The sequence below is a fragment of the Mustela erminea genome, chromosome 15 (assembly GCF_009829155.1).
Source record: "Mustela erminea isolate mMusErm1 chromosome 15, mMusErm1.Pri, whole genome shotgun sequence".
Lineage (NCBI taxonomy): Eukaryota > Metazoa > Chordata > Mammalia > Carnivora > Mustelidae > Mustela > Mustela erminea.
In genome coordinates, this window is record NC_045628.1 from 35,701,426 (window position 1) to 35,723,161 (window position 21,736).

At 35.3% G+C, this 21,736-nt stretch overlaps 1 long non-coding RNA gene across 2 annotated transcripts; it reads right to left on the reverse strand.

Annotated features, from left to right (window-relative positions):
* Positions 1–1,395: 1,395 nt before the first annotated feature.
* Positions 1,396–19,956, reverse strand: LOC116574327. 2 transcript variants are annotated; one of them, XR_004279217.1, is made up of 7 exons: positions 19,916–19,956; positions 17,823–18,120; positions 17,450–17,560; positions 14,913–15,047; positions 8,211–8,300; positions 7,282–7,391; positions 1,396–1,604 (listed from the first exon to the last, which is right to left on the reverse strand). It is a non-coding gene; the product is annotated as an uncharacterized LOC116574327 (long non-coding RNA). The 2 variants fall into 2 exon arrangements; XR_004279218.1 differs by having other exon boundaries at positions 8,211–8,304.
* Between the last annotated feature and the right edge of the window lie 1,780 nt (positions 19,957–21,736).

Genomic DNA, 21,736 nt, shown 5'->3' on the forward strand with positions numbered 1-21,736 from the left:
TTTACTTTCATCCTCCTGTATCTTTTTTTTTTTTTTTAAAGATTTCATTTATTTATTTGACAGAGAGAGAGAGATCACAAGTAGGCAGAGAGGCAGGCAGAGAGAGAGGGGGAAGCAGGCTCCCTGCTGAGCGGAGAGCCTGATGCGAGGCTCGACCCCAGGACCCTGAGATCATGACCTGAGCTGAAGGCAGAGGCTTAACCCACTGAGCCACCCAGGCGCCCCTCCTTTTGTATTTTAATGTCTGATTTTATCTTTAGTAAATAGTTTCTTGCTGAATGTAATTTTGGAGATCCAACCTGATAATATCTAGCTTTAAGTATTGATGTGTAGAATTTTGTACTTATTATGATTTACAATATGTTTGTATTTATGTCCCATTTTTATTTCTGCTTTCACATGTCTTACATTTTTTGCTCCTCTTTTTTCTTTCTCTTGCCTTATTTGGACTGTTCAGGTTTTTAAATTTATTTTTCTCCTCTACTGCTTTAAAAGTTATAGTTCTATTCTTTTAATGCTTCTCTTTAATTTTTTTATTGTATTCAGTTAGCTAGAATATAGTATCTCATAAGTTTTTGTTGTAGTGTTCAATGATTCATTAGTTGCATATAACACCCAGTGCTCATCCCAACACATGCCCACCTTAATACCCATTACCTGGTTTTTAAATTTTAAACACGCATGCTTTATTGGAATTCTAAAGCTAATCAAATGTCTTTCTTCTGGAGACCTTGAAGTATATACGTAAAGGGATTTAAAGAGAGACAGGAATTTGTGGAAGGACAGTTTCTTGGTATACTATACAACGAAAGAGTTTGTTAGTCTGCTCTCATTAGAAATAGTGGATGGGAAAAAGAGAGATCCCTGCAGTTCTTTAAGCTTCTGAGACCTAGTGCCTGTTAGGATGCAGCAACCTCTAGCCCACCGCCTCCGTCACCCTCATCCCCACCCCCAGTGGAGTGGCAGCATGATCTCCTAGACTGAGAAAATCATAGAGAAGCTCATAAAAGATTTTCATCTCCTGCATAGACATGAAATCAGCAGAGGCTCTAAAACTGAAGGAGAAGTGAGGTGAGAAGGAAAAGATATCTGAGTGGTAATTTAATTGGGCATATGGCTGACACCTCCCCTCAAGAACTGGTATTGTCTAAGATAAGACTTCAGAATGGGGAAACAGAATGACTTTCAGAGTCATGGAAGTGTCATAATGGTAATTTGGGGTCAAAAAGAAATATTAACAATAAAAAACCCTACAATTCTTACATGTCTGAATTTATGAATAAAGACTATTATATATAAAAAAAAATAAATTATTTTTTTAGGGTAAAAGAGATTATGAAAATTGAGAGAGTGATGCACATTTTACCAAACTAAACATTTGTTTAATTATGTACAAATATGTTTAATAAAACATTTTTTTCCCTCTGAAAATAAAGGAAACGTACATTAGAGTTCATGTAGTTTAATAGTCGTGTTTCGGTAGAGGGATGGTGATCCTCAGGGTGCTGGGAGATTTGCTCCTGTTTAACCAGCAGATTGAAGATGAGACTGGACTGAAGTGTCTTGACTCCAAGTTCAGTGCTCTTCCCACAGCCCTCTACTACCTAAAAATGGAGAGGGGAGTGACATCGAAAATGGTAACACTTCTCACTAGTGGAAAGGCACATCAAGAGCAGAGTACCCCCCCAGAATGCCCTTGCCATTAATTATTTGCTAAACCCAACAAGCTGACTAGTGAGAACCATTAGATAGTAAATACTTCAGAATCAAGATTGTACTGCATCATCTAACAGCTGCTGAGAGTAAATATGTAGCTGTAGTTGTTCTTTGTTTTCTAAATACTGTAGGCAAATGGAGAACAATTCTGTAAACCATTGTGATAAACAAAGGCCTTAGGAAGTTACACCAAAAGTTTCTGTTTATTTCAAAGTGTTTACTGTGTTCTGTGTGTATACTAGGCTACTTTACCATTGAGATGGCAAACAACCATGTTTTATGCCACCGTGTGAGAGCCTGAGAGAAAGCATTATTAGCCTATACGTCATTCTATTTCAAAATTCTTAAGAAGTCCAAACATCATTTGACACTAACAAAAGTTAGGAACATAAAATTGTGAAAGGTGGACAAGTCTACAATAGGCAGAAGTAATGTGTTTAAAAAATGTTAGTTGTCTTTGGTAATATGTAAGCTGGAGGGATAAGTTGAAGGGCCAGGAAACAGATGTTTGTGCTAATGTAGACATCCTGACGGTATCTATCAAACCATGATATAGTACTTATTAAGATGTTTAAATACAGAAAGAGATGACAATTGCTTCAACAGGTCAATTTCATATATGTATACTCTGAGCTTCATAAAATATCTATGAAAAAAAAGAGTGAAAATTTAATCCAGAATTGAACAAGGAAACTTAAAATATTAAGTCTGGTATTAATTCATTGATGGTGATATTATTAAAACTAAACATTTCTATGGCCTAAAATATGCTCCAAATGACATATATGCTTTAAATTTGTAGGGCTGTAGTTTGAAAAATTATGTTCAGTACGATGTTCCCAGGACCCTGCAAGATGTTTAAAACTATGTTTCAATATAATGTGTTTACGTGGGAATGAAATTAGCCTGATACTTTACAGTGATTGTTAATACAATGAAAATTAAAGCATAAATGTTGCTTGGGTTAATTAGAAAATTTTATGAATTAAAATACCCACTTTTAGTGATGATTTCAGAGACACTTTATTTTGTTATATGACTTTTATGTCTCAGAAAATTTTTGTTCTAACAATTAAGACTCTTATTATTATTATCGAGGAAACTGGATATCTGAGAGATGATTTGGATAATTAATGAAATGTTGAGTTAAGAGATGATTAATTTGTTTAATTAGACTTCTGTCCTTTTTTCCCAAGTTTTTGTAAGTATGTATACTACCTTTTATATTTTCAAGATAATTCATGACCTAAAAATTTTCAAACTATACGAGTTCTAATTTTGACCCTAACATTGATTTGATTTGTCACTGATCTTCGAAGGGTAAATCATTAACTCCATCTAGTAAAACAGCAAACACGGTCTTTCAGGCTGAGCGAATACACTGTGTTTTAAAGGAATTCCCTGGGTGATACTCCCTACAAACAATTGCCCTTTTGCTTATCCAGTCTTTGTCTGACCGTTTTCTCATAAAAAGGAACAGTTGGGACTTTATATAGTCCCCCCTTTGTCTTCCAGCATTCCTCTGAGAGCAAAAAGAGAACCTTTTGGCTTTAGACTGTTCAATCATTCAATAGCAATCAAATATATAATCTCTCATCTATTTTATTTGTAAACTGTAGACAAGCCAATTACCTCATAGGGCTTAGTAAAATACATATAATGTGTTTCTTCTTATTTGTTTTTTGTTTGTTTGTTTAGCGAGAATTTAATTAGTTAGGCTAGATTCATAACTACTCAATCCATTTCAAAGATGTCCAATGCAGTCTCAGGGAAATATCTCAGACAGACCCATTTCATTCACATTAGTAAAATTCTCATTCCCCAAACTATTTCTCTTTTTAAACTCAAGGCAGGATTGAGGTTATTGATTGCAAAATGATTTAAAAATCTATCAATCAATCATGATTGTTACTAGTTTTCTATAATTTGAGGTGATACATTTAATTTAGAAAACACTGAACACAAATGTATAATAGAGTTACTTGCTAAAGTGTAAAGCATATTATTAATATGGTAATGGTTAAAACAATTCGCTTCTTTTTTTTTTTTCTCTAACTCAGTTTTAACAATATAGACTGTTCTGGGATTCACAGGGTTAGATATCCTTGTGATAAAAAGGGTGCTAAAATTTTGACTTTGACCATGAAATTTGTTCCACTCTTCTAAAGAAACATCACCAACCTGTAAAGGGATTTTAACAACATGTCTTTCAAAGTCAAACAATGCAATTCTTATACAGAGAAGGACGCATTGACTGGTAATGAGGTGTGAGAAGTTTCAAATAGCTTGGTGTGGGACCAAGGTTAATATAATTATGGACCACAAACCCCAAGAAATCATTCACTCTCTTACGTCTGAACTACCAGCCTGCAATAAAAGGTGGTCTTTCAGTCTTCAGTGCACTGATTTAAAATGATCTATTGATCTGGACCAAAGAAAGATGAATATACTGAGGAACGGAGGCCGCCTCCAAGTGATACTGAGCAGAACGGAAGGAATGTAGCTGTGGGATAGGGAATCTTCTTTCTACAAAAGGCTGTGGCAGAAGCTGGGACTTTAAAGAACAATGACAAAGATTGGGAGAGGAATGTCATTCTTGTGGTCCCTGAGAAAATGCATTAAAAGGATGTCAGGAACTACAGAGAAGAATCATACAAGTGAATAAAAGATGGGTTCTTTGCAGTTGGGGACTAAAGCAATAGCCAAAGAGAATCACACAACTTTGGGAACTGTGGAAGCTTTACTTGCTTCTAAAGATTTTTTTTTTCTTTTTTTAGCCCTGGGCAAATGAAAAAATGTGGCAGGGAAAAAAAAAAAGCGCCCATCAAATCATTCAATCATGAACGTTTTCATGTATGTTCTGATCAAGAAAGAATAATATTGAGATACGTGTTTCTCTGGTCTGTGACATCCTACTTTTCATTATTCATGGCCACAGATAAGAGCATATGAGCTTTATAGATAATTGCTTTTTACTAATAATATGTTGGAAAAGAGTACATATATATTTTTTGTATTACAAATAAGCAAGCTTTAAAAAATAGATGTCTAACTTTATGCTGGAAATAAAAAATAAAAAAATAAATAAATAAATAAATAAATAAATAAATAAATAAAATAGATGTCTAACTTTTGGAAACTCCTTGTGTTTGAAGTAGAAAATGCGTTTGGTAGTACAATTTTAAGTGGTTCTATTTGCATTGGTACATGCTGTTTATTATTACATTAATCACCTTTTCTGATATTAAAATGTTAATATATGTGACTCTATCACATTTTTTAGTGACAATTTCCTTAGGTTATAGTGGAAAAATTATTTTAACTCATTTTTCTCCCTCTAGCATAAAAACAAAAAAAAATGCTAGAATATTTGTTCTACTTAAATATCGGTGTAGATATTGTGCAAACATTTAGGTCAGGATTAATCACAATTATGAGCATATTCAGATACTTTAGAAGTTAGAAATTAAAGCAATATAAATAAAATATTTCCATTTTCTCTCTCTCACGCCTCGTCTAGACATGCCTGAACACTCCACAAAGCTTTCCTTCACTCTCTGGTTCCAGGTTTCCTCACTTCTCTCAGCCCCTCGCGGGCTACTCTACAAGGAACAGAACAGAAGAGTGTGTGACTCAGCTCATGTTCTTGAGAGAACACTAAGCAAATATGCTTTCGGCTTGGACTCCAAGCTGGTAACTGGAAATTGGGCAAAGAATAATCATAATTTTGAAGGAGTAAGTGTAATGGGGTAGGAAGTATATGGCCCTAGACTCAGGAAAACTTGAATATAAATTCTGCTTTTGCCACATATTTGGCTAAGGTTTTGACTTTTGCAAGTTTTTCCTATGCAAAATGGGGATAACAGGATTGATTTTAAGGCGTTATTATGGTCTTTTGCTGTCTGTATTTTTTATTGTATATAATTTAGTGGTATATTTATCAAATATATATACAATATGTGTATATAAGTAATGATATATATTGAGTATGTAAATATATGTGTATACATATACACACACATACATTTTAAATACACACACACACACAAACACACACACACACGAGGCATACAGCAAAACAGCAACCTCACACTCCACACATCCCCATTTCTAGTTCCCCAAGCAAATCACTTTTTATGTGGGAAATAACATTTCCTCATGTTTCTTCAGATATTAAGCTCCATATTTCCAAATAATGAATTTGTAATGCTTTTTATAGATTTTTTTCAATTTAAAATGATCTGATTTGTAACATGGTAGATGGTGACTTAGCTCTTATCTTCCACTACCTACTATATACCCCCCCTTGCCACAAATGCACTGGATAATTACCTTTAAAGTAAATTAACTCCCATACCACCAAATTTTGTTTTTTGGAGTTAAAAATGCCTCATTTTAGACTTTGATGGTATTTTGAAACATTAATAATTCATCCTTTTACTATACAAAAGAACTGAAAATATCCTCTTTATATGATAAAACACATAAGGTATTTATTATTTCCTTGTGTGTCTATATGTCCGTACATGATGTTTTTCCCTACACCTGCTGGTCTCCATTTATGCTGGCAAGAGCTTGTCCGTTATCTTTCCGGGCATCTCTTTCACTAGGAAATCCTGTTGCCTCTGTCTTAATTGGATCCTTTGTGTCTTCTTGCTTTGTTTCCCTCTTGTTTTAGAGAAATACATCCTCAAGCATCTTGAAAAGAGTGTACTAGAATTTTGATATCTTGTTTTGAGAACTTAATTGAAAATAATTTTTAATCTCGTATTTGAATGGAAACTTTTCTTTTATTAGAGCTAATTCACTGTATCAAAGGCATTTTTCCTTTTCTTTTAGTTGCCAGGTTGCTATTAATTGGAACATATATAGTTCCAAACTATATATGTTTTACTCTCCCCAGAAATTTTTACTTGTTTTTATCCCACCTACCCACTCCTTAATCATGGAAGTTTTTTGATTCTACTTTTGTTGTTGTCATTGCTGTAGTATTTCTCATGCTCTTCCTTAATATCGATTATTTCCATTATTTCATCTGGCCACTCAGCGAACCTTACCGAATTAGAAATCTTGTGCATTAGAATTTTTTTTTTGCATTATTTTTGACAGTATTCCTCCAAACAATTTTTCAGCTGTTTCAAGTATTCCTATATTTTTGCTTTCTTAAAAAAAATATAGATATAGATATAGATATAGATATAGATAGATATCTCATTTTGGGAAACACACACAAATTGTCTCTTGAAAATTCAATTGAAATTTTCCAAGTATTACTGTGATTTTATTTTCTAATTACCAAGAGTCTCTACTTGAACACATGCCTTTTTTCTTTTTATAATCACTTCTTGTTTATATTTACATCTCTTGTATTTCTCAAGACTTTATAGTTGGTAATGAGTTTTGAACTTCCTGCATTACATTTTTTCTTCATTTGTTTCTTGTTTATTTTGGTTTTTATCTAAGCAGATGGCTGCTAGATCATGTGTGAGTGGGATTGTTGAATGGTGGGCTTCATGACAAGGACAAGAGGTGGAGAATTTCCCTGGAGAATCCTACATGACATACCTGTCGAACTTCTCTCTTGGACCTGGCAGCGTCACCAGTTGGAACTCTGAGATTCCTGCCTCCATGGCATGCTCTGTCTTGCTTATAGCATCTAGGTCTCTGGGAATTGACTGGAAATAAGAAGCCAAGATTTCACTATTTGATGAGTATAATTTCCCTTAGCACCTTTGTTTTCAATATCATACCTCACTCTTGGTTTTGACTGTGCCTGGTTTTTCTATGACCTGAGATTCTTTGATTTACTTTCCCCAGGAATCATTCTTCCAGGTAGTCGTCTTGCTATTCTAAGTAAGGGAGGGCACCTGGTGGAGGTTTGTTCACAGATTTGTGGACCCCCCCCCGCCCCCATGTTTGATTCAGTCCCTAATCTCTACCTTCACAGACACCTGCTGTTGGCAACAATCCTGGGCTGTTCAGGATTCCGCAGTGTAAATCCTGGTACAACTTGTTGTTTATGCACCAGCTTTCTTTGTCAGAATCATTGTCATTCTTTCACATACTCTCCCACTCTCAGTTTTCCAGAATTTTGAAATTTCTTAATTGCTCGTGTCTCTTCTCTTCTTTTCTGGCCTTGCACATTTATATTTTTTAAATAATCATTTTATTGCTACTTTAGTGGAACTGGAACTTATGTAGTAATTAAGATATTTATTCACTCTGCAAAATTTAACCACAAGAATGCCAGTGAGTATTTCTTTTGGTAATAGGACCATTCATTTAAAAAATAATCTAATGGGTTGTCAGAATAAATAAAGAGTGCAGTTTTTCCAATTGGATATGATGTTTGTCACCAGCACCCAAGAAAATGTCAATAGATGCCTAGGACTGGAGCACACTGTACTTCACACAAACACGACCATACCATACTGGGTAAGGTTCAGTTCCACACTATAAAAAGCATTTTACCTACTTAAAAGATAAATTGTTACCTGGAATTTTTTGAGGGGCTAGAAGGATAGGCTCCACAAACAGCTTCGATTTCTTGTAGTATCACTGCTTCAGTAGGATTAGGGAAGTCCCTGCCTCCAATTAAAGAAACCATTGAATTAGGAAGAGTCAGAAACAATACATGCCAGCAAACTAGCATTATCGCCCTCACATTCTCTCTTCCCTCCTCACATTCTGAGCAAATGTATTTCATCAGTGAAACTTCAACCACATCTGAAAGCCAATGGCATCAAAGTGTGAGAAATGTACTTGCCAGCCTCCATGGAATCCTCCTGAAAGAGGCAGGAGTGACTGTTTTAAAAAAAGAAAAAAAAAAAAAAAAGCTAATCTATTATCTAGCTATCCATCTATCTATCTACCCTACGTCTGTGGCCATTAGCTTTGTCCACACGACCATGTAACTTGGATAGTTTAGCTTTGTTTTCTTCCTTTTTATTTTTTTTGTATTTTATTATTAATTTTATTTTTTTTCCTTTTTAAATACAAATAGTTCCAAATGATTGAGTGAGTTCTTTGCCCATTTTCATCTACCCAGGCTTTGGAGTGGAGAAATCAGATGCTTAGATTGATTCATGGTTTGGATTTACAGACTGAGTATAAAAGTAGAAAGAGGATGCAATTGAGATGAATAGTTGATAGACTGGAGTCTTTGAAGAGAAAGGAGATCCAGAAAATACTCCTATCATCCTTAAAGGACTTAACTTATTGATCAGTTTATTAGATAAAATCCTTACCTTCAAAGAGTAAAATCCATTTTAGCTAGTATAAGAAGGAAATAATATAATAAAGTTTATTAGAAAATTCACAGACCTCTTTCAGAGCCAGAAAATCAGACTTGAGGGCTACCCTATCAGAAAGACATAAATTATATTGAAGAATGGCTTCAGCAGAAACCCTATCGCATGGTTTTTGTCGCAGACCCTGCAGACAGCATTGCCAATGGCAGGCACTATGCACTGCTCCTTAAGACTGTCATTTTGCTGTGGAAAAGCCAGATTGCTTTGCCAGCACACTCAGTAGAATAGATTATAGGCAGCACCATTCCTTCATGGTGTTTCTGACTTAACAGAGTTTAGGTATCATGAGTTGCCGCAGAGTGTTTGCTTTTTGAATTTGACAAAGCATGAAACAATTAGGTAGGGAAAATCCAAATGTCCTCCATGATAGGGTTGAAGAGGAGTTATAAGAAATTGATAGGACTAATAAAACAGAATGTTGACATCAGTGACTGTGATATTGGAGTTTAATTTCTAACTGATGTAGCCATTATAGGAAAGGGCAATTTATAATATATAGCAGGCACTAAATGTAGAATAATTAAAGAATAGTAGTACATATAAAATATAAAATATTCCAAATATATATATAATATATATTTTTATATATATATATATATATAAAATAAAAAAATCCTGAAAGGTATGTTTGAATAAAAAGCAGTCACTCTAATACAGAAACCAAGATTTAGAAGATTTTTTGTACATGTCACCTAGAATATATTACAGCAGTTGAGTAGCAGTGGAAAATTAATGGCAAAGTGAACTTATTAATAGCTTATCGATAGAATTTTAATAATTCCAGCATAATGGTGACATTGTTTTGGGCTACTTTGAACCAGACCCAAATTTTCCAAGTACTTGATTTTCTTTGCATTATATTTTAGGATGTATCACACATATATAAGTGATACAAAGTAGTGTAGATAGAAAATAGACCTTTGAATATACTTTCTGGAAATTAAATGTATCAGAAATGATTATAAATGTTTTAAAAATTATAATAAATAATTTCAGTCTAGAATGTACTTCAAATTACTAATATATTTTGAAAAGAAAATAAACTGTCTTCAGAGCAGCAATTTTGATCCAAAACCTCTCACTGATTTACATATTCTGGTAGCACAGGTAGTATTAGGTAAATTTCATCATGCAAATGTCTCTTTCTAAATAAACAAAAACCAACATTTTCTATAAGGCTACACTTCAAACATCACCTAAGATAACTATCACTTTAGATCTTCTGTTTTTGGAACATTTTTTTATGTTATCTCAATAGAAACTGTTTATACAAGTGGAGGATTGGCATACGTGCTTGCTCTTGTTCTCTTGTATTTATTTTATTATAATATTTACAATTTTTTCTAAGGTTATTTTTATGCACTTTGAGATTTGACTGGATCATGTTCTTATTTCATAATAATAAAGAATGTGAGTTAGTCAAAAACAGATTACTGACATATATCTCCTGTATCATAAAGTTTAAAGAAAGGGTTGAAGGTAAATGGCTAGAAAGAGATGAAAGGGTTGGAAAGAGGAAAATAATAAAGATGAAAGGGAGGTAAAGGAAACAATTTTAAGAGAGCTGAAAAAGGAAAAAGCAAAGAGTTTGATATAAAAAAAAATGGGATGTAGAAAGAAGTCAGAAAACAGAAAATTTTCCATGATACTATGAAGGGTCTGAAAGAAATGCATTGGTAGTTTGTTGATGGAAAAGGAAAAGAATAATTTTTCTGAAATAGTTGTACAGTAAATGAATGAGGACTAACCGAGTCTTTAGATAAATGCTATTACGTGGATCAGGGATCATATAGGAAGAATATGAGTGTATAACTGTCATATTGAGTCATATCAACTCAAGGGATCCAGCATAGTTTCTTTGATGTTTTTCAGGAAAACATGCTAGTTGCCCTCCACAGCCGAACCTCAGGGAGTCTGTGATCCCTAACTTCCTTTTGGTAACCCATTATAAACTCAGCTCATGAATTTATCTAAGCCTTTCCTGGACCTATTTATATTTTCAGACTGTATAACCTTTTGGGGTAATGACTTGCATATGTTTACTACCAACTGTGTAAAGTACAAAGCATAAATCCCTTTTATCTTTTATGTTACGTTGGGCATCTTCTAGTTCTGGTGCTCTTTAATTTGGTGAAAAGAATCCATCTTTACCTTTCATGATTTGGCAGAGTTTGAATCCATTCGGGCTCATCTGTAGATTTAAAAAATTGAATCTTCCAAACCTTTTTTTCAATATGCTGACATAGATGGAAAAGTTGTGCCACATAATGTAAAGGACTTTAGTTGCATGAGTTGAGGAAAATTATCTCATATTTCCAGGTCCCCAAATTATCTATAAAACAAAGTGCTTGATAACCTCTAAAATCCCTTCCATCTTCCTATCTGACAGTATACTACTACTCTCCCTACCCCCACACCCTGGGGACAGCAGTGGGGGAAGATATGGAGCAGAGGGACAAAACTATAGTGCAGATCTTTAGAGTGAATCCATGAGGATTCAAATCCCATATTCTCCTCTGCTTAGCTCTATGCCTGGAGCAAGTCGCTTAATTCCACATACCTCAATTTCTTCATCAATAAGTCAGGGATAATAATAGTTTCAACTTCACAAGCTTGTATTTGCTTACCAAACAAATGTGTGTGAATGTGTCTGTATAACTTAAAAACAACAAAGCCACTCAATAAACCCTGTATAAAAGTTAACATGTGTACACACACATACACACACACACATGTGCACCACACACACACACAGGGAGAGAGAGTGCACACAACCACACCTCACTGGACATGTGACTTTGTACAGTACCATTCCATATTGAATCTGGATTTGGCCATGTTACTTGCTCTAACCAATGGGATATCAGCAAAGGAGAACCAAGCCTATTTTGATAAGTGCTTTGGCATGGAGATTACCTTTTTGGAATGTTTTCCTGATCCCACCGTGTAAAGACCAGCCTCACCTCCTTGAGCTATATGGAGAGAGAAGTCCAGTCACGCCAGCTGGAGCTCAGATACTACTTGCCTTACTAACTGCAGCCACAAGAGTTTGCCCAGATGAGGTCAACAGAAGGACTGTCCAGCCATAAAATCATGACACATACAACGATTGCTCTTTAAAATCAGTAAATGTAGGGTGCTTGGTTATATGGTAATATGTATCTGATAGTTTGATCTTCTTCGGTTCTTTCTTATGCACTAGTCTTGAGGATTTATGTCAATGACTGAAAACTCACATAATGCTAAACTAATAAAATCTAATCCCATTCCCTGTTACAAGTATACCCTGTAGATACAAATTTGACAAAGATACGTAATTACATTAATTGGCACATATAAATAATGTCTGATTTTGTGTTTTCAAGGACAGAGACTCAGAGTCAGAGGTTCGCATGCAGGAGGGTGTTTATTGGGAGGTGTTCTTGAAGTTAATGGATGTGAGGGAGGAGGGAAAGCAGGACTGGGTAGTAGGAGAAGTTAAACTGTGATGTGATCAATGCGGTGTCTCAGCAGAACACACATAGGGAACTACAGCTGTGATGGCCTTTCAGAATTATTCCGAATTTTAAGAAAGGGGACCAAGCCTTTGTACCACAACTTTCATCACTCACTGGATGAGGATTACCTTAGGGAAGAGATTTGTAACTTTGGATGATGCAGCTCTTTTTACTAAGGCTTTTTTTTTTCCCCTTTAATTAAATATAGGTCTTATTAGTCAACTATAGTCATAATGTGATCATTATAGATTTCACCTTCTTTATCCCACCAAACACAAAACAGAGCTGTGTCCTAATCTGATTTTCCTCATGTGGGTCACAGCCCTGGTTTGTCAGCAAAATCACCTTTCTCCGTTTCACAGCTGACAGTGACAGAAATTCACTCTTTCACAGATTGAGACATCACCAGCGTTGGAGTGATATGCATGGGCTAGTCCAGTTGTTTGGGAGAGGGGACAGATGTCAAATTAAAGCAGAGCCCAGTGCCGCTTATCTGTGTAATGCTGGTATAATGCGTGCAATGTTCCTGTGAGAGCTGTTTTTCCGGTGACATACACGTTTCTCCACAAGCACACCTAATTGTGCGGTACAACATATAGGAATGTCCCAGTGGGACTCAGCTACTAAAATTCCATGTCACTTTTACCAGTGTAACGTAGGTCATAATGGAATTTTTCACCTCATGAACCCCCATAGATGAAGAGCTTTGTCACTACTGTCATCATAATATGATTATCCCAAGAAATTTCTTTTTCTTAATAGATCTTTGGCTGAGATCATAGTGTTTGCAGCAAACATCCATAACTTCAATCCTTCAGGGGTTCAGTGTCTCATTCTTCTCTACCAAAGACATACAGCTGGTTTCTAAGGGCTTCTAATGATGTGTGGAATGATTTGGGCCATGGAGAGTGGAGGAGTCTGGTCATCCCTAACATGGTCCAGGTTCAGGTTTCAGAATTTAGGACCTATAGGCAATTTTAATTTCCTTATTGACCTTACAGTACTTCCAAACATCCCAATGCCAGATTTATGGGATGCATATCTGATAATCTCCCATTTGGATTTGATCTAGCAGAAATGAAGCTCTTCCTTCATTTGACACCACAAACTGGGAGTAAATGTGAGCAGTTGTGGCCAATCTAGATACAGCAGCTATCTTCATGGCAGACCAAAGTGTACCATATTGCTTTCTTGGGTTTATTTTTAGGCTCCAAGATAGGCGATAGCTTCATAGTGTCCTTGCTAGACTAAATATCCAATGTGGGGGGCCTGTTAAATTCATTCAGATGTCTCCAGAACCCACCAAAGGACCCAACATAGAGTAGAAGTCAGTGAACGATGTATGAATGAAGAAATAAAATGGATGAATGGATATACGGATGAAAGAATACAACCAGGTGCCTAGGCCATTGACTGCTATTCGGAAAGCACAGATTCAACATTGAAGGCTTCTTGGTCATACAGGGGCTCCTGCAGATGCCCTTACTACGGTCTGCTCCCTGAATAACAACCTTGGGAGAAGAAATCAGGATTGGAAAACAACTGATGAGTTCATTGAACTCAGTGTTGCCAGAAGAGTTCAAGGGGGCCTTCTTGAATCCCTCCCATTATGCCCAGAACCACTTTTCCAAAAAGCCATGTTCGAGGGCTAAAAAATACCTTGATCCTTGGGGAGAGAAATCTGTACAGCATTACATGGCATATGTTACCCATGATTTGTCATAATATATTGTAATAAAGAAACTCTGTAGGACTGCCATCTATGGAAGTTTCTGAGAGGCTAAGAAAAGAGTAAACATAGGCAACTGTATTTTGCATGAGGGCAATGTGATTAAGTATCCACTTAAAATACTAGAAATTTAAAAGATATATATAAAATTTATTTTATCATATACACTAAACTATTATATATTTGTCATTGGGTAAAATAAATACCTTTAGAACAGTAAGAGCATGTAAGAACGATCGAGGCAATCTCTCTGAATTAGGCCATTGCACTGAAGGTGCTTGGAATATAGCTCCTCAGGATACATATGAAACATTCCCTTGCCTCTTTGTTTTAATCACATAAGAGAATATATTCTTTGGATTAAGCTGATCATAGTAAACACGAACACACACACACAACACTAAAAATGATGTCTTAACAGAAGAGAAACTGATTTTTTTTTTTTTTTTCAAATAATCTGGAGCTGGTAATGGCAACCCCTATTGTCTTCTACCTCTTTGGCCATTGTTAGTTATGGCCCTCATTGATCTAAGGTGGCTGCTGGAGCTTTAATCATCCCATGTGCTTCCCAGTTATTAAGAATAGAATAAGAAGAGGAGAAAGGCTACATGTTTTTTTGAAGAAATTTACTGAAGTACTAAATCATTTACAACTTTTTACCTGGAACTTAATCACACGGCCACAGATAGTTTCAAGGAAGCTTGTCCAGTTATGCATCTAGCTCAATGTGCAAAGTCTCTTGATGATTGCTGATTCTCTATCAGATCCAGTAGATCTTTATTGTTTGCTGACTTACTAAGCTGAAACAAAACAAAACAGAACAGAACAAAAACAGTTTATCTTCTTGATACACACCCGAAAGAGAAGGAGCAGGGAGAATGAAATAAAAAACTCCATTTAGAACAAATGTAGGGTAGAAAACACTGGTATCATTAGCTCATCAAAATGCTGGAATCCTGCTAGTTACAAATAGTGAAGTCCTTTAACCTGGTAATAGAATGGGTTCCTTGGTTGTATTACCTGTTTGTTCAATGTCTGTTTTCTGGAGAAACTCTTCTGCCATGTTGTCTATGTTCCCTTGTTCCAGACCCTGGTTTCTGAAGGGGTTATTCCTTCCCCATAACCGTCAATGGCTCTTTCTAATTTAGGCAGAGGGTGTCTCTTCATAGAGCCTGTGAAGATTCTAAAGCCCATTTCCTTCCCATAGAGGTTCAGGTATTAAATTTTTAAAGTAACAGACAGCTGTAGTCCAAGTTTATAGTTCTTTTGGCTTCCAGATCTGGTAGGTTTTAAGCCTGATAATGCCTTGAGACCACTTAAAAGAATAGACTTGGGTGGGAAGACAACATACTTAATCTGATCTTTGCTGCTAGCTGCCTCCCATTGTCTGATAGAGAACTATTAATGGAAAGCCTTTTTAAAAGCTTTGGGGCCCATAATTTATCTCCTGGCAATACTGCTTCTTCAGAATAGACTTAAAAGTGCTTCACTTTGGAGCATAGAGAAGTTATCTTCTTTTTTTTTTCCCCTCTTTTTTTCCTTTCCTTTTCTTTTCTTTTCTTTTCTCTTTCTTTCCTTTCCTTTCCTTTTCTTCTTCTTCTACTTTTTTTTTTAATCCTAAAAGTCTCCAAATTTAATGCATTTAGATTGTAGGCCGCATAGAGAGAACACCTTAACATCTCTGCCTGCAGATAAGCTGGATCAAGTCTAAGTTCATCAGTCCTGGAACTTTGTTGAAAACAGTAAAAAGCAGCTAGCACAGACAACATTCTAATTTTCCCACACTTTCCCTTAAGGCCATTTAGTCTGCTTTCCAGACAGCATTTTGTCTGCTTTCCAAAGAAAGGCAGGCGGCAGTTTGACCAAATGTTTTAGCATTGAATTGTAAGTTTTGCCAGGTTCCCAGCCTATAATATCAGTGGTGTTAAGAGTAATCAGATTACACCCTAAATGGAGATACTCATGCTAAACCCCATGTCACTGAACCAAACTTAATGAAGGTTCTAGGCTTGATTCTTCCAAATAAGGAAGACATAGATCAACAAATCAGTGCTTGTCTGTTCAGTCCAAGTTACCCGACCCAGCTCTAGGACTTCCCGTTTACACAAGAAAATAAAGTAAATAATGCTGTTTTAACCAATCAGCAAGTGCCCAGTAGAACTTTCTTTTTCCTGCTTTTCTTTTGCCTCTAAAGTCCCTTGCCACATACAGTTCTTTAGAGGTCTTTTTTACTGCTAGATTGGATGCTGCTCAATTCATGAACTGCTACATGAAGCCAATAAGATTTTTAAAATTTACTCAGTTGAATTTTATTCTTTAATAGAGACACATTTCAGATTCCAATATTTTAATTTTCATGCCCATTTAACAAATTCTATATAAATTAGAATTGTGATAGTCTGACCCAGAAAGTAGTTACTTAAGTAGTTACTTAAGCATCACATGAATTATTTCTCTCTTAGATATTCTAAGTAGTCCAGGGCTGGTGGGTAAGAGCCCATTGCCATCAGGAAGCCTGGTCTCGTTCTCTATTGTGTACCATTCCAGTGAATGATACGTATCCTTAAGTTCACTTGAGGGCTCAAAGATTCTGCCATGGTTCTGATTATCATGTCTTTATGACAAACCACAAAAGGGAAACTATTGAATGGAGCAGAGAAACTGGGAAGCACCCCCCCTCCCCATATACATCATTTTTGTTGTTCCTCTGATTTGAATCATCTTGTTTAATAACTTAACTAATTATTCCATCAATACTTTTTACCATTATTCAAAACATAGTCTTCTGGTTGACTAAGCTCCAAGAGATTTAGGGATTTTGTCTTTTATTCTTGGTAGCAATATGCCCAATTGAAAATTGATTTTTTCCTACTAGGGAAGAAGAAAAGAATGGTGGTTGCAGTAGGCAATTCATAGAGAAAAATGAGAGATATATTTATTATGAATTCTCTAGTACAAAGATACTGCTCTTTTCTTCCCTGACAGACCAGACCACTAGAAAATTATTGTTGATACTCTTTCTAGAAGATCAATGTACTATTGTGTGACTTATCCAAATCAGGATACTTTAACATTGAAAGAGGACAGTATTTATATGCTGGGATAATGGATATAAACTGGGATCCTTTGGGGTAGATAAAAATACATGAGCACTGATATTCTAGTTATGAGCAACCTCAGTATTTCCTGTTACTTACCTTCTCAGTAGCCTGACTGGGGCTAGAATTACTCTAGCAGGCATAATAATCATCATAACGTTAGTAGATCAAAGCATGTTCACAGATATCTTGCTTCCTGTTTTCAACAAACTGTTGAAAAATTTAAAAACAAATCCAATAAACAATTTTAGAAATAAGCTTACTTAATCCAAGAATTGAACCAATTGCTTAAATACACACTAGTAAAGGGTAAAGCTATCATTTGAATCTAGGTATATCTGATGACAAGTTTTCCTCTTGATTTACCACATCACATTGTTAAGAACATTTCCTCCTTGGAGAAAGAGGTATCTTTATGAGTTAGTACCATACACACTCATGAGAATATACATGTACAGGTAGTTTGAAATACCTTCAGTCAGTACTAGAGTGGTAATTCAGTAATCGTGGTGCTCTTCTGGATTATAGTTGACCAAGTGATGTAGTATTTATTTGGGTTTGTCCAGAGTTGGTAAGTTTGTAGACTATTTGCTGTAACACTTTTTTTTTTCTCTGTTATAACAGACATAGCTACTCGATCTTGACATTTTCTTCCATTTGCCTTAGCCTCATAATCCTTTTCGACACAACATTTCCAATGGTCACTTCAAGAATGGACATAAAGGAAGTGACAGTAAAATTGTGGAAGGCAGCTACTAGTTTTCCTCCTCCTATGGAAACATTGAAAAAAACAAACAGAAACTGTCAGAAGCAAATTTGTCAGAACTCTGGAAAATAGTCAAAACATTTATAGTAGCTAAGCAAATGCTGAGTCAAGAAAAAGGTAAATTTAAAGAGTTAGGAACAGTTTTTGTTGTTTTTACTTGCCTTTGTCCCACCCTTCACCACAGCTGTGGAGATCTTTGCATTTCTGGGGAGAACCCACTAATTTCAGAGAGAACAAAGCAGAACTATTTGCAAATTATTCTGTACATCTGTTCTAACCTGTCCAAGGTCTGTCTGAAGGACAATGGAAAGTACTTATCTTGTCTCTCTGTCACCATGCTGGGAACTCTAGTGGTGGGCATTGCTCAAAAACACTATAAGCCAAATTAACAATGTTCATATGCATGAGGAAAAGGATTTCAGTAAAAACAGAGCACCTGAGGCTCTAGAGCATAAACTGAGGAATTTCTCTGGGAAATGAGAATACTCAGAAGCAGCATCTACATTGGGGAATTTAGAAAGCCATGCGCATGCCTTGGCCAAAACACATGCTCAGAGAATACTGGAGTATACTCTAAGTTTTCACTTTGGGCGGATCTATAGGTTCTGTGCAAGCCACTAAGTATGGAATGAGTGACCCAGACCAAAGCCAATTTGAAAGGACTGGCTCCTTTTTAATTGCTAGCTCCTAATATTCAGGATATCTGTGTCAAAACACTAGCTGAATACAAGCTGGGAAGCAGAGATTTTGCTGGCTATTCATGGCAAGGAATGTAGTCTTTATGGGAATAATTTGATGTCACTGGACAGGGAGACTACTATTGTCCTCACCACCTGAAAAGTCAGCTGAGCTTGGGGAAGGCAGAAAATCTAATTTCCAGAGTTACCATATTCTAAGTTAAGTGCCCAGTTTTCAATAGACATAAATCAAGGCATATAAAGAAATGGGAAATGTGTAAAGGGCAAAGTAAATTGACAGAAAATAAAGAAGGTCAGACTTACTAAGTGAAAACTTTAAAACAACTCAAATAGCTAAATAGCTCAAGGAATAGACCAAATAACTAAAGGAATTCATAGATAAAGAACTACAAGAAATCAGGGAAATGATGTGTGAATAAAATTAGAGTATCAGTGAAGAGATTGAAATTTTAAATATGAAACAAACAAATTCTGGGACTAAAAAGTACAGTAACAAATGAAGAATTCAATAGAGGCATTTGATAACAAATTTGAGCAGGTAGAAGAGTTAACAAATTTATAGATAGAACAGTTGAAATTATTGAGTCAGACACAGAAAGAAAGAGTGATGAAAAAAAGTGAATAGAACCTGAGAGACACGTGGGATACCATCAAATGAATCAACATATACATTGCAGGAGTATCAAAAGGAAATAAAGCAAAAAAGAATATTTGAAGAAATAATGGTCAAACAGTACCCCCCTAAATTGATGAAAGACATGAATCTACACATCCATTCAATAAACTATAAGCAGAATAAACTTAGGCAGTCCTCAGGGGAAAAAAGAAATTAAAACTATATATGCCTACACTTAAAGAAATTAAATCAATAACCTAATTTTATATTTTAGAAAAGGAGAAAAAAAGAGTGAACTAAATTTAAAGCTAGCAGAAGAAAATTTTTTAAAAATGTTAGAGTGGAGATAGCTAAAACAGAAATCAGAAAAAAAAAAAAAAAGAATCAATGAAACCAAAAGTACAAAGATTATAAGAGAGCACAGTGAACCAATAAATTGGATAAGTAGATAAAATGTACAAATTCCTAAAAAATACAAAACTTACCTAAACTGAATGAAGATAAAAGGAAAATACTAAATCATCAGAAATAGACCCACATGGATATGTTTGATAGTTTTTTTTTTTTTTTTTTTTTTTTAGGTAGACTCTGCACCCAATATGGGGCTTGACTCCCAACCTGAGATTAAGGGTCACATACTTTATGACTGAGCCAGCCAGGTGCCCTGTTTGACTGATGTTTAACTAAAGTGTCAAGTTAATTCAAAGGGGAAAGTATTAACACTTTAATCCCATGGTGTTGGAAAAACTGAATATTAACTTGAAAATTCAGCTCTTAATTCACAGCACCCACAAAAAATTAATTAAGAATTGATCATAGAACTAAATATGAGTTAAAACTAAAATAAACAAAGGAATAAAAAGAACAACAACAACAACAAAACCTTTAGAAGAAAATATAGGAGAAAATCTACAGAATCTTAGAATTTATAAGAATCTGATCTTTAGAAATTTTAAGAATTAAAATCATTTTTAATAAAATGCTTTTTAAAGTATCAGTTAATTTATGCAGGTACATGATTGTGTGCATTTACTGTTGTTGGTTGATGTCAAGAAAAATCTATCAAAATAAGTCAGTGTTTCAGACTCATTTTACATCTTAATAAGGAGTTAGTCCATATTTACAAGTCCATGAAATGATAAAGGAGAAAGGGAAAAGAAAATAAAAGTGGCAGTCATTATAATAGTTAGTCCAATATATTTTTAAAATAATGAATAACTTGGTGTACATGTGGAGGCAAAGATTGTTTTTGAAACATAACATTTATTATCTATGAAGTTAACAAAGAATCAACTTCTCAATACAGATCAGAAAATTATAATTTTAAAAATAGAGATGATGATGGGCGCCTGGGTGGCTCAGTGGGTTAAGCTGCTGCCTTTGGCTCAGGTCATGATCTCAGGGTCCTGGGATCGAGTCCCACATCGGGCTCTCTGCTCAGCAGGGAGCCTGCTTCCCTCTCTCTCTCTCTCTCTACCTGCCTCTCCATCTACTTGTGATCTCTCTCTGTCAAATAAATAAATAAAATCTTAAAAAAAAAATAGAGATGATGCAAGTTAGAATATGTATAAAATATGATGCTTCAAAATTAGAAGAAAATAGAAGGTGGGAGCTGGAGAAAAAGGGAAATCTGGAATAAAAACATTTGAGTACATCATTTGAATAACAATATAATAATGTTATATCTAGAGTGATATAATAAGAGATCTGTGCAGGTTTAATATTGCCCCAAATAGAAGAATTTGGAAATGACAACATCAAATATTTATTACAAATGTCTGAAAACTGAAAATAGAAATATGTGCTTGCCTCATACTTGACACTTAACGTTTTGCAGACTTCCAGATAGGAGAATTCTTGGTCAATGACATGCAACTTTTTAAGGCAAATTTTTAAGGCAAATTTTAAGGCAAATTTGGTATGAAATCAGTAAGATGAAGCTTCTGGGTCTCTCACTGACAAAGATGCTTAGCAAGACTTGGAAGTTGTCCTAGCAATGTTTTCATGTGGCCGGGCGATTAAAGAAGAACCCCGATATTATTTAAGACTTAGGTTAACAATTTATTAGAAATAGGTATGGGAAGGCTTAGAAAACATGGGCACTGTGAAGGATTTGCAAATGCTTTAGGTTTATTTTACTTTCTGAAAACACAGTGTCCCTCCTCTGTAATCTCAAAGAAATGTTCGTAAATTGGTTTTGCTTTGTTGCAGAGAGTGCACATTTTAAAGGCATTCTTTTCATTTTCCCTGTGTCTAGTCCTGAATCCAAACATTCAATGCCTTCCTGATTTTATGGCCTGGTTTTG